Source organism: Chinchilla lanigera, unplaced genomic scaffold (genome assembly GCF_000276665.1).
Source record: "Chinchilla lanigera isolate Chin_1 unplaced genomic scaffold, ChiLan1.0 scaffold00016, whole genome shotgun sequence".
NCBI classification, from domain to species: Eukaryota; Metazoa; Chordata; class Mammalia; order Rodentia; family Chinchillidae; genus Chinchilla; species Chinchilla lanigera.
The window spans coordinates 27,319,638-27,331,137 of NW_004955417.1; the positions used below are offsets into that span (position 1 = coordinate 27,319,638).

At 49.8% G+C, this 11,500-nt stretch overlaps 1 pseudogene; it reads left to right on the forward strand.

Annotated features, from left to right (window-relative positions):
• Window positions 1-394: 394 nt before the first annotated feature.
• Window positions 395-2,170, forward strand: LOC102020445 (annotated as a pseudogene).
• The last annotated feature ends 9,330 nt before the right edge of the window (window positions 2,171-11,500 follow it).

The window sequence follows — 11,500 nt, forward strand, 5'->3', positions numbered from 1 at the left end:
AGGGCCAGGCATGGTGGCACACGCCTGTAATCCCAGAACTTGGGAGGCTGAGGCAGCAGGATCATTGCAAGTTCAAGACCAGCCTGGACTACAAAAGTGAGCATAAGGCCAGCCTGAACTGCACAGAGAGACCCTGTCTCAAAAAGACCAAAAAAAGACAAAAAAAAAAAAGACCTCGTACACCAAAAGTCAATGTTGAAAATTTTGATGCTTTTTTATAAATAATAAATATTAAAAATTCAACTTTATTTTTTGACATTTTTATTAAGTACTCATTGTTAATATAATAAAGCTCAAAATTAAAATTAATAATTCATCAGTAGAAATATTCTAAAGAATAAATGTGTGTATTATACACCCATAATGATGCAACTTTATGAACAAAATTGGCGCTATGTCCCGCGTGCCAGATCAGGCCTAGTAAGTGTTGGAAGTACAGTTACAGTGGACCCTTGACTTACAAACTCACTTCATGCATGAGGGCTCGTTGCAATTCAAGTCGGTTTGTAAGTCAAGAATATTTTTCAGGGCCTCTTCTTTATGAAGCAAAGTGTGTAAAGGTTGCCATAAAGGACAAACAAGTGAAATACTTTGTGCACTACAGTGGTTGGAATAAAAACTGGGATGAGCGGGTTCCAGAAAGTAGAGGACTCAAGTACGTGGACCCCAATCTGCAGAAACTGCGAGAACTTCAAAGGGCCAATCAGGGGGCTGGGGATTTAGCTCAGCGGCAAAGTGCCTGCCTGGCAAGTGCAAGGTCGTGAGTTCGGTTCCCGGTACCGGAAGAAAAACAAAAACAAAAACAAGAGGCCGATCAGGAGCAATCTGCAGAGGGAAAGAAGAGAGGGGCTGCTCCAGGAAAGAAGACATCTGGTCTGCAACAGAAAAATGTTGAAGTGAGAACTAAAAAAAGCAAACAAAAACCCCTGGTAATGGAGATGGTGGCAGCACCAGTGAGACACCTCAGGCCCCCTCGGAAGAAGAGGGCTCGGGTTGATCCTACTGTTGAAAAAGAAGAAACATTTATGAACAGAGTTGAAGGTAAAGCAAAGATCCCTGAAGAGCTAGAACCGTGGCTCGTTGATGACTGGGACTTAGCTACCAGGCAGAAACGGCTCTTCTATCTTCCTGCCAAGAATGTGGACTCCATTCCAGAGGACTGTGCAAATTACAGGAAATCTCGAGGAAACACGGATAATAAGGAGCATGCTGTTAAGGAGGCTGTAGCAGGGATAAAAGAATGCTTTGGTGTGATGCTGGGCTCTCAGCTCCTCTGCAAATCTGAGAGACCACAGCATGCCGAGATCCTTGCTGACCACCCTGACGCACCCACGTCCCAGGTGTACGGAGCACCACATCCACTGAGACTATTTGTACGAATTGGAGCAGTGTTGGCCTAGACACCTCTGGATGAGCAGAGCCTTGCTTTATTACTGAGTTATCGTCATGATTTCCTCGAATATCTGGCGAAGAATTCAGCAACTTTGCTTAGTGCCAGCGATTATGGAGCGGCCCCTCCTGAGTACCATCGGAAAGTGTGAGGCGCTCTCACCCGTGTGTGGATCTCTGTCCACACGGTTTTGTTCCTAGTCTTTCTCTTGTACAAATGATGTACTTTGAAGATGTTAGGGTATAACAGAGTTGATGTTTATTTTGTTTGATTTTAAACAAAAAAAAAAAGGGGGTTTCAGCTCCTTTTTTCTTTTTTTTTCATCTCACAGTTGCTACCAGCGTATCCAGTGATGGACAACAGAGTCACAGAGCAGATGTTTTATTGCCTGGTTGACAAAGCTGCTTTTGAATGCTGGTGGTTCTACTCCCTTGACACTACGCGCTTTTATAATACGGGTTAATGCTGTATGACGAAGTGCTCTGATTCCTAGCGCCAAAGGTCCAACTCAGTGTGTATAACTGAACACACTCATCCATTTGTACTCTTCTTCTTTTAATGGTGCTTAAAGAGCCTGTCCTTTGCAAGTCATCCATGTTGCTCCTTAGGCCTTTTATCTTTGCTAAAATTGTTGAAGAACGGTGAATTATTTCATGGTTTTTGTGTTTGTGTCTAATGCATGTTTTAACATGATAGACGCAATGCATTGTGTAGCTACAGTTTTCTGGAAAAGTCAATCTTTTAGGAATTGTTTTTCAGATCTTTAATAAATTTTTTTTTTACATTTCCAAAAAAAAAAAAAAAAAAATATTTTTCCCATAAGAAATAATGAACATACCCATAATGCATTCTGGACCTCCCAAAGCACCCCTCAACTAATCTTTTCATGATAAAAAGGATTGTATAATGTGCATAATTTACTAGAAACACCAATAATTTTCCTAGTGTATTCACCAAAAAGTTATAAAATGGGCCTAGTTTACCAGAAACACTTCCACACTGTACTCACCACTCAAGGTGACACCTTGGCAGGAGGGAAGGGTGACGTGGAAGGCGGTTGCAGTTTGGAGGAGAGGCGCCTTCCATAGGGACTTCGGGAGTCTGGCTCTCTGCTGCCCTTTCCCTCCTGGGGAGAGTCTGTAGCCCACTAGGACCTGCTTCTGGTGCACTAGGTTTCAAGCTTTTCAGAAATACACACTGGTCTAAGGTTGTCTATTTCTGCCTTTTCTTTAACACTGCCCTGCAGTGTGACATGACGCTGTCATTAAGCAAGTGAGTGCAATGGCTGGCCTTTTCTCTGTCTGGGTGGGTCCTTCTCACAAATCTCTGTAGTTCTGTCCATTTTTTAAGGGTTTCCTTCATCTCAGAAGAACTTTCCTGCATGGTTGCTGATACTCTGCTCCTCTTCAGAGAGCCCCTCAGAGGCCGTTCTCTGTTGCTCAGGCAGAAGTTGCAGAAGTTCCTCTGCAGACAGTTCCTCTGAGTGTTCCCGCACCAGCTCCTCCACATCCCCACTGTCCACCTGCAAGCCTGTGGACTCTGCTATAGCGACAGTGTCATCAACCACAGGGGCAACTGAAGGCTCAGGCTCCTCTACACAGCTTTCAGAGTCGCTCTCATATAATTCTAGGCCACACTTTCTTCCAGGCAGATCTCAGTGTCCTTAGAGAGACACTGGCCCAGGATTTCTCAATTATTGCCACACAGGAAAGGATGTTGTAATGTTCCTTCCCGAACTGTTTAAGGGTTGAATCTGTATCTGAGGCCATCTGGAAGCATTTCAGGAACAGTTCCTTGGTGTACAGCTTTGTAAGGTCAGCTCTGACCTGCTGGTCCCTAGGCTGCAGCAGAGGAGTTGTACTAGGTGGGAGGAACTCGACTGAGAGCCATGGGAATTCTTCAGCCAGTCCCTCTTCCAAGCCTCGTGGGTGAGCAGGAGCACTGTCCATGATGAGGGGGCCTTGAGGGGTAGACCTTTGTCCTTTAGGTATTTCTTAGCAGTAGGACAGAAAGCCTCCCTGATTCATTCAAGAAAAAGTACTCTTGTTACCCAGGCTTTTGTGTGAAGCCTCCACATGGCCCCTAGCCTATTCTTCATGACTTCGTGTTTTCTGAACACTCTAGGGATCTCACAGTGATAAACCAAGACAGGCTTTATCATGAAGTCATCACTCGCATTGGCGCATAGCAATAAGGTTAGCTTATCCTTCGTAGGCCTATGGTCCGGCATTTGCTTCTCTCCCTGGGTGATGTGTGTTCTCCTGGGCATTTTCTTCCACAAAAGGCCAGTTTCACCACAGTTGAAATCTTGAGAGCAAAAGCCATTTCTCCATGTCATCATTTCGAAGTGGTGCGTGTAATTTTCAGCAGCCCTTTTATCAGCACTGGCTGCTTCACCACATCTAGTTATACTGTGAACCCCAGTTCTCACTTTAAATTGTGAAACCACCCCTTACTGGCAAGAACTGTTTCACCATTATCATTTGTTGATGGATTATCCTTTATGAGTTCACATTTATAGCCGTAGCTTTTTCACAAATTACAGACTCAAATAGGCTGTAACCTGCCATCTGCCTTTCATTTACCCACACTAATAATAGCCTTTCTACTTCGTCAGATGCTGTTGATCGTGACTTACTAATTTGGGTAGCACCTTTAGCAGCACTAGTTTCCTTATGCAAATCTTTTCTCTGTAAGAGTGTCAAGTTGATGGATTTTGAACTGCAGTACATATTAGCGTGATCAGTCACATGAATGCCACTCTCCTATCTCTCTGTGATTTCCTTCTTTCCGGTTGTAATTGCTTTCTTTACCTTCCCTTCCTCCCTTGGTTTCTTTTCTAGCTTTTTTGATAGCAGAGATCATAGTGATTATATGAAGCACGGACCAAAATCATGTTTACAAACATGCACTTGTGGGCTCAAGCTGATGCCTACATACACTTACATGTGCTTTTCAGGCATCAAGAGTATTTGTTTACAGCTGCACAAACAGCCGGCATTCCAGTTGTAACTCAAGACTTTGATGGCAAGCTAAACCTAAAACTCTGGTCATAACCCAAGTTCTTTGCATGCAAGGACGGTTGTAACTCGAGGGTCCACTGTAGTCCCCATCGTGCGGGGTTCCACTACCATGAATTTCAGCCTCCATGATTCAGTTTGGTTACATCAGCTCTTAAACAGTATGGTTCTAACTCCAGCTGTGATAGAGCTAATACCTATGTGCAAAAAAATAAAGTAAAAACCTTGATGTTAGCTCTTTGGTCCAAAAATCACTAAATAAATAACAGATGCATACCATGGTCAGGAACCACTCACACCACTTCTTTCAAAGCCTGCTGGTCACTGTGATCTGTTCGGTTCACACACAGACAGCAAAGCATGTGGCTCTGTTATCTGACGTCCCTCTGAATAAAGCCACCGGCACCTTCCAATACGAGTACACAGAGAACTGTTCAGCAAAGATGAAAGTCAAGTAAAGAACCCAAAAAGTGATCGTGTGGGAAGTCAATTTCAAATCCAACAAGTTATGACTGTGGGAATGTGGACCTGGTGCCACGTGAAAATCCAGCCAGAGGCAGCGCCACAAATGAGGCAGGGTATGGCCAAAAGGAGGGTGTCCCGAGCGAGGGGCCTGGCAGACGCTCCCCAGTGAAGCAACTCGGAGATTTCCCAAGTCACTGAAAGCACAGAGGGTAAAATGTTGACAACCCATTTAGACTCAGGAGAGCAATTTGCCCGGGCATAGAAAGGATGGTTTCTCTGCCTCATAAGTTACACAACCCAAGGCCAGCCCTGTCCAGACTACGCGGGACAAACCAGCTTACTTTCTCTGACTCTAGATGAAGTAGATTTAACAGTCTATTTTGAGCAAGGAGCAACTGATGAACTGTTTAGCACTCCGAATCAAGAGAGTCAAGGAAGGGAAAGGGAAAGGAAATACACAGAAAAGGCACTTCGTAAATTTTGAATGTAAAGAATGTAGCCAGACATGGCCGATAGTTTCTCCTAGTTAAGCCTCCAGTTTTGTTTAGCTGTTTTATTGGGCTCTGATCTGTTTATGTGGAAACAAAATATAGCTGATGCCTCAGCCTAACGGCCTCCTGGCTAGGATGCTCTATAAACAACGAGTCCCCTCTTTGGGTCAGCCACTCACTGATGACCACGTCATGAGTGTGGGCTCATTGGAGAAAGAGTCCGTTTGCTGGTCATCTCATTCTGCCACTGTCATCACAGGGAGACCATGCGGTGTGCCACGGATGGCTGCAGACCTGCATCTAAGACTCAGGAGAACACAAAGTGCAGTGGTGATAATGATGATGACTACATAAGGACAAGGATACCAAGAGACTGGAGTACGCCAGAGCCCTCATGAACTGAACCAGGTAAAAGCACACAGACCATGTGAGCCAGAGGGGGATTCAGCCTGTTTTAACCAGCTGGCCTGTTTGTTAATTTCTTGTAACTGAGTTCTAGAATCCCAAAGGTGTTTCTCAACCTTGCAATAGGTGGTGTTAGTTACAGCACAGCTTTCTCCATATTTGGCACATGGGTAGTCCAGTGTGAAAGGATTACTTAACTAAGATGACTCAAATAAGAGAATTCAGAGGTTTGTGTTGAGCATCTATAGCCTGAGCTGTGGAACTAGCTGTATTAGTCAATATCAAACACAAATTTTTTTCAAACACAAATTTCTGGTCATTGTTTATTTGTATTTGCCCCAGATCCCAGGAAAAGGGATGTAACAAATGGTGCTAACCCAGCAGAGGTGATATCTGCTGCTTTCATTTTTATCATGATGACGCTTTATTTTTATTTTTTGGTTTTTCTCTGGTACCGGGAACCGAACTCACGACCTTGCGCTTGCCAGGCAGGTACATTTGCCGCTGAGCTAAATCCCTAGTCCCTATGATGACGCTTTAGAGGGAAGGTTATGAAGCTTTAGTTCCTGGCTGGTTATGAAGTGAAAATGGAGCCACCGAAAACCCGAGTCACGGCTGAGCATGTTGGTGCATGCCTATAATCCCAGCACTTGGCAGGCTGAGGCAGGAGGGTCACCATGAGTTCAAGACCACCTGAACTACATAGTGAGACCCTGTGTCAACAAACAAACCAACAAGAACAATAAAAACACCCTAGTACCCATGGCCCTTTCATTTTCATCCATCAGAGAATGGAATGGCCCAAACTTCTAGGTGACTTAAATCTTCCACATCTGTATAAATGCATCCTGAGTGTGCACATAAGGTCTTGGCTACCTCATTTATCAGGCCATCAGTCAGGATAGAGGCATTGGTGGTTTCTAACTGATGCTGAGTTGTTACACATTAAAAGGCTGCTAAAATACAAAGTAGATTGGCAACCTTACAAATGGCTCTATGTAAGTTCTTTTGGTCATATAACCTCCTTGCAGTATGTATAGTCAGCAGACCTGGGCATGCTATTCCATGGTTGGATTGGATTAAAACAGTTATAAAGAATAAATTGGTCTGGGGCCAGGGGTGTAGCTCAGCAGCACAGGTGCCTGCCTGGTAAGCACAAGGTCCTGATTCAATTCCTGGTACCAAAACCAAAACAAAACAAAATAAAAAAGAATAAATGGGTCTGGGTTTGGGGCTGCAGCTCAATGGTAGAGCACTTGCTTAGCACGTGCAAGGCCCTGGGTTCAAGTTCCAGTACTGCCAAAAAAGAAAAAGAGGCATCAATGGCTCTAGAAACTTAACTCTGTAACAATCTACGCAGATGCTTGCACTGGGGGATCTGGTGAATTCTGTCCCAAGCTAAGCCAGAGGGTCTCTAAAGTCATGCAAGGATTTGGGCTGAACGTGTAAAATCCAGGCTCCAGTTTAATGTCCTGCAGAAGCTATTGACTGTAACATTCTAATTACAGATGTATCATGCCATGCACAGGTAAGAAAGAAAGAGCAGGAAATGAAAGAGAAAAGGGAGAGCTGCTTCTTTCATGGTGGGCAGGGGATGCGCTTGACTTGCGGTTCAGGGAGGCTGTGTCCATTCATGCTGCCACTGCTTCTGGGGAGAGCCCCGTGGGAGACCCCTGCAGTGGGCTCCAGTCTCCCGCCTCCTGCGACGGCGCAAGGCGAGAAGAGAGGGCATGAGACGAAGTAGCGGTGCAGCAGGGATCTGGGGCCACCAGTTGTTCCTGGGGACAAAAGGCCACGAGGCAGCAGAACCTTGGTGTTTATTGATCGCTCTCGCACGGGGGAGAATGGCGGCCGGACCCGCTACACAAGCGGCTAGGCGGGCAAGGCTTGTGGCGGGAACCAAGCACTCTTGCGAAGGGGGCGGAGCAGCCAGCTTTGCAGCGGATTCTGGGAAGGAAGTTTCCTCCGGAGCCGTGCAGGCCTCCTGGAAACGTCATCGCCTGTCTCCTGTCCTGAAGATACGTACACAGCCTCGGCCAGACTGTTAATTAAACTGAGGTCTGACTTAGGAAGTCGCCGCCGTACAGCCTGCACTGCGCACGCACAGCACACTTGGGGCCGCGGGAGGGCGCCGCCGTAGTCTTCCACAATCCCCCCCGCGGCCACCCTGACCTTGAGATCCCCAAGCTATGTACAGCTGGGGAGGACCGAGCACACAAGGACCCAAAGCCCTGCAGCAGCGGGAGGGCTGCAAGCTCCCTCCCGGCCCCCAGTACAGGCAGGCTTTGTGGTTCATTTTCCAAAAGACACAAACGCCTGGTTCTAGAGCATGGAAAATCTGATCTGCAGTCAATGGGTCACAGAAAGCACTTTTGTGTGTGAGTGGTGGAAATATGTTCGGTCTAATGTATCAAGGCCTGGTGACACTGAGTCATATCAGAGGCTACAAGGACAGGGCAAACGGCTCTTCCAGTCGTTGTTTCCTTAGGGGTTTTCCTGTGCTTTCTGGCGGGGAAGAGCGTCGCCATTAAGGCCAGCAGTGACCAGGCGGCTCGGTGCAAAGCACAGTGAGGCCTGGGTTAGATAACGGCACCGTAATAGGTAGATGAGAGATAGGTAGATGGATAGATGGATAGAGACAGACAGAAAGACAGACAGACAGACAGACAGGAGGAAAGCTATAAGACGATAGACAAGATAAAGTCGGTGGCAAAGCTTTTGGGCAGGGAAACCCTTGGCCTCCGGGAGGTTAGCAATTGCAGCTTTAGAACACCGTTTATTTGCCCGGGCAAAGAAGCCTGGGGGCAGTGAGGGCGTGGAGCCCTGCCCCGGCCCCTCCCGCACCGCCTCCTCCCCACGCTGCTGGAAGAACACGCGGCCGCCCTCTCTGTCACTGCGGTCACTCCACCCATGTGCCTGTTGCCAGTCCCAGTGCCGCTGACGGCGTGGGAGCGTCAAGGCGGGAAAGGGCCAGGTCTTTGGGGACGTCCTGAGCACGTCCCCTGCCATCTGTGAGGCATCAAGGCTGACTGACCCAGGCCTTTGTTCGAAGTTTAGCCCCTCAGACTATTTGTCCACCGCCATCCAGGGCCAAGAGAGCTCGGGGTGCACATGGCAATCTCTGGGTTTCGTAGCTGGCCTCACCCTCGGCTGCCTCCTCCCTTCCTGGGGAGCGTCAAAGGCACTGAGCACTGCATGCGTGATCTCGTCACCCTACGTCTGTCTTTCCCTAGGCGTGCACAGCTGTCCTCCCAGCACTCATGAGGCTGAGGCAGGAGGATCACCGTGAGGTCAAGTCCAGCATGGGCTACATAGTGAAACCCTGTCTCTAAAATCCAAACCAAACCCAAAACGAAGATGCACCTGGCAGCACGTCGCCCCCTCTGGCACACATCCCCAGGCTGCCCGGGAAAGGTTTCATCAGCAGGTGGCACCTGTGTAGAGGTGTCTGGACTCGCCCTGCCACCCTTGACGGGTCCTCGTGGGCAGCCTGAGGTGGACGACACCTCCTCATTACTGCCTCGGCCAGCACCGAAGGCTGTGGGCCAGAACCTCCTGGGGGCTGGGCGTGAGGGGCCCCTCCGAGAGGTTCCTTAGAGCCCACGCCAGGCCAGGAGCAGCACTGAGTGCCGGAGGGGCGGCTCTCGGGGCCGGGATGTCCACGGGAACCGCGGAGGGCGGCAGTGCCCAGCCAGAGCGCCTGGCCTTTGTGGCCCCTGCGCATGGGCATGGGCTCAGCCAAAAGGGCAGCAAGCAGGTGGCCGTGAGGAGCCACCCCGGAGCTGTCTGCTGACCACGCGTGGCTCTCTGGGGGGCATCTGTGTCCTTCTCATGCCCAGCGCTGTGGCACACAGGCTGGAGGAAGTTCATTCGATTACAAACTGATGCCACACATCGAATGCCAGGAAAGTAGAGGGCAGGCCCAAGGGCACCAGCCTCGGCGGGGAGGTCGTCCTCTCTCTGCGTCAGGAGGGAGACCTCTGCCCCGGTCCTTCAGTGCCGCCTGGGTCCTCACGGGGGACAGTCATCTGTCCCCTCTCCCTAGGGCTCCTAGAGGCTCTTGAAGGGTTTCCCTCTCCGGCCTCCCCAGAAATGCAGCCTCGTCTGTGTGTTCACGAGTACAGCACGGTTAGACTGCTAGCAGGGAGCCTGCGACTGTCATGGGCTCCTCACGTGGACAAAAGTGAACCCCCAAAAGGAAAACAGAATCATGGGAAACAAAGCCGGGCCTGGTGGCACACGCCTGTCATGCTAGCTCTCAGGAGGCTGAGGCAGCAGGATTGCTGCCCTGGGCTACATAGCAAGACTCTGTCTCAGAAAAACAACCAACCAAACAAGCAAGTGAAAGGAAGAAGGAAAAAACAGAAACAAGAGAAGCTCCCCTGTTAGAGAGGGCTGGAGGGGCTGGAGGTGGCTATCAGGTGAGCCCCAGGTGCAGGGATGACAGCAGGGAGCAGCTGCGATGTCACCTGAGGGCTCCTAGCCCCGAGGAGGCGCTCGGTCTGCCTCTGCCTGCTCTCTCACACGTGTGGGTAGAAAGTGGAGCAACCTGCACCTTCACTGCTGGTCCTGGCGCCACCCCAGTGTCCCAGTCACCCCAGCAGGTGTGTGTGCAGGTGTGCGTGCTCTGCACCCCCTATGGCACTTTCCTCCCCCAGGGCCGCCTTACCTGTGTGCCCAGTGGGTGGCCCTTCCTTGATGACTGTGTGACTGGTGGTCAGGAGTCTGAGAACCCTGGCGCCCGCCCTCGGGCACTGCTGGCCCTTGGGGACATCGCTGAGCCCCGTGTCTGAGTTTCCGTGGGATCCACGGCAAGTGGTCCTTCCTCGGGACGGGAGGTGACGCCTCCAGGTGTCTTGGCGCTCAGCCAGAGAAAGGCCGGCAGCACCGCGGAGTAAGTCAGTGTCCACTGCTGACCCTGCCACAGGCCCAGGCCGACAGTTTGTAAATGGTGCTGACCCCGGGGCAGGGGGAAGGGCATTCTCTGTGCCCATCTGGGGGCCATGCCAGGGAGCCCCCAGAGCTTCCTAGAGGGGACGGGCGTAGAGCATAGGGCCTGGGACTGCCTGTCTAGGTTCCTGGGTGCAGCTGGTGGTTGCAGAATAGGAGGGTGGCCGGGGGCTGGGGTGGCCTGGAGGAGGGAGAGCCAGATGGGGACCCAGCACAGACATCAGAGGGGGCGCTGAGGTTGGTGGTGCACTGAGAAGGCTGAGGCAGGAAGATCGTCGAGCGTTCTAAGCCAGTCTGGGCTACAAAGGGAGTTCAAGGTCAGCCTGAACTATGAATAAAAATTTTTTTTAAGTTGTCAAAAAATAAAGGTGGAAAGAAGGTAAGGAAAATTGTAATTTTCAAATTGTGATTTAAGAAAACTGCAGCTTTGGGTGAGTGTCAGTGGCACCAAAGGTTACAAGGGCTGTTTTTTCCCTTCCAGAAACCTCACTCAGACGGTCATGAGAGCCTTACAGGTGCCCTCGGCCTCACTGGGCCTGATTCCTGTGAAGTAAGCCGACCCTTCCTCTGACGCTGCAGGTTCACAAATCCCAGACTTACCCCCAAGCTAGAGCACTGCTCCTGGGAGCGGGAAGCACACTAAGGCTTTGCCTTCTAACAGGGCCCACAGACTCCCTGACGATGCTCAGGGCATGCTAGGCCATCTGTGCTGGGAAGGCTGCACAGACCCCAGCCCCAAGCCTTCCCCCAGCCCTCAGGGCCTCACTCTAGGAAATCCT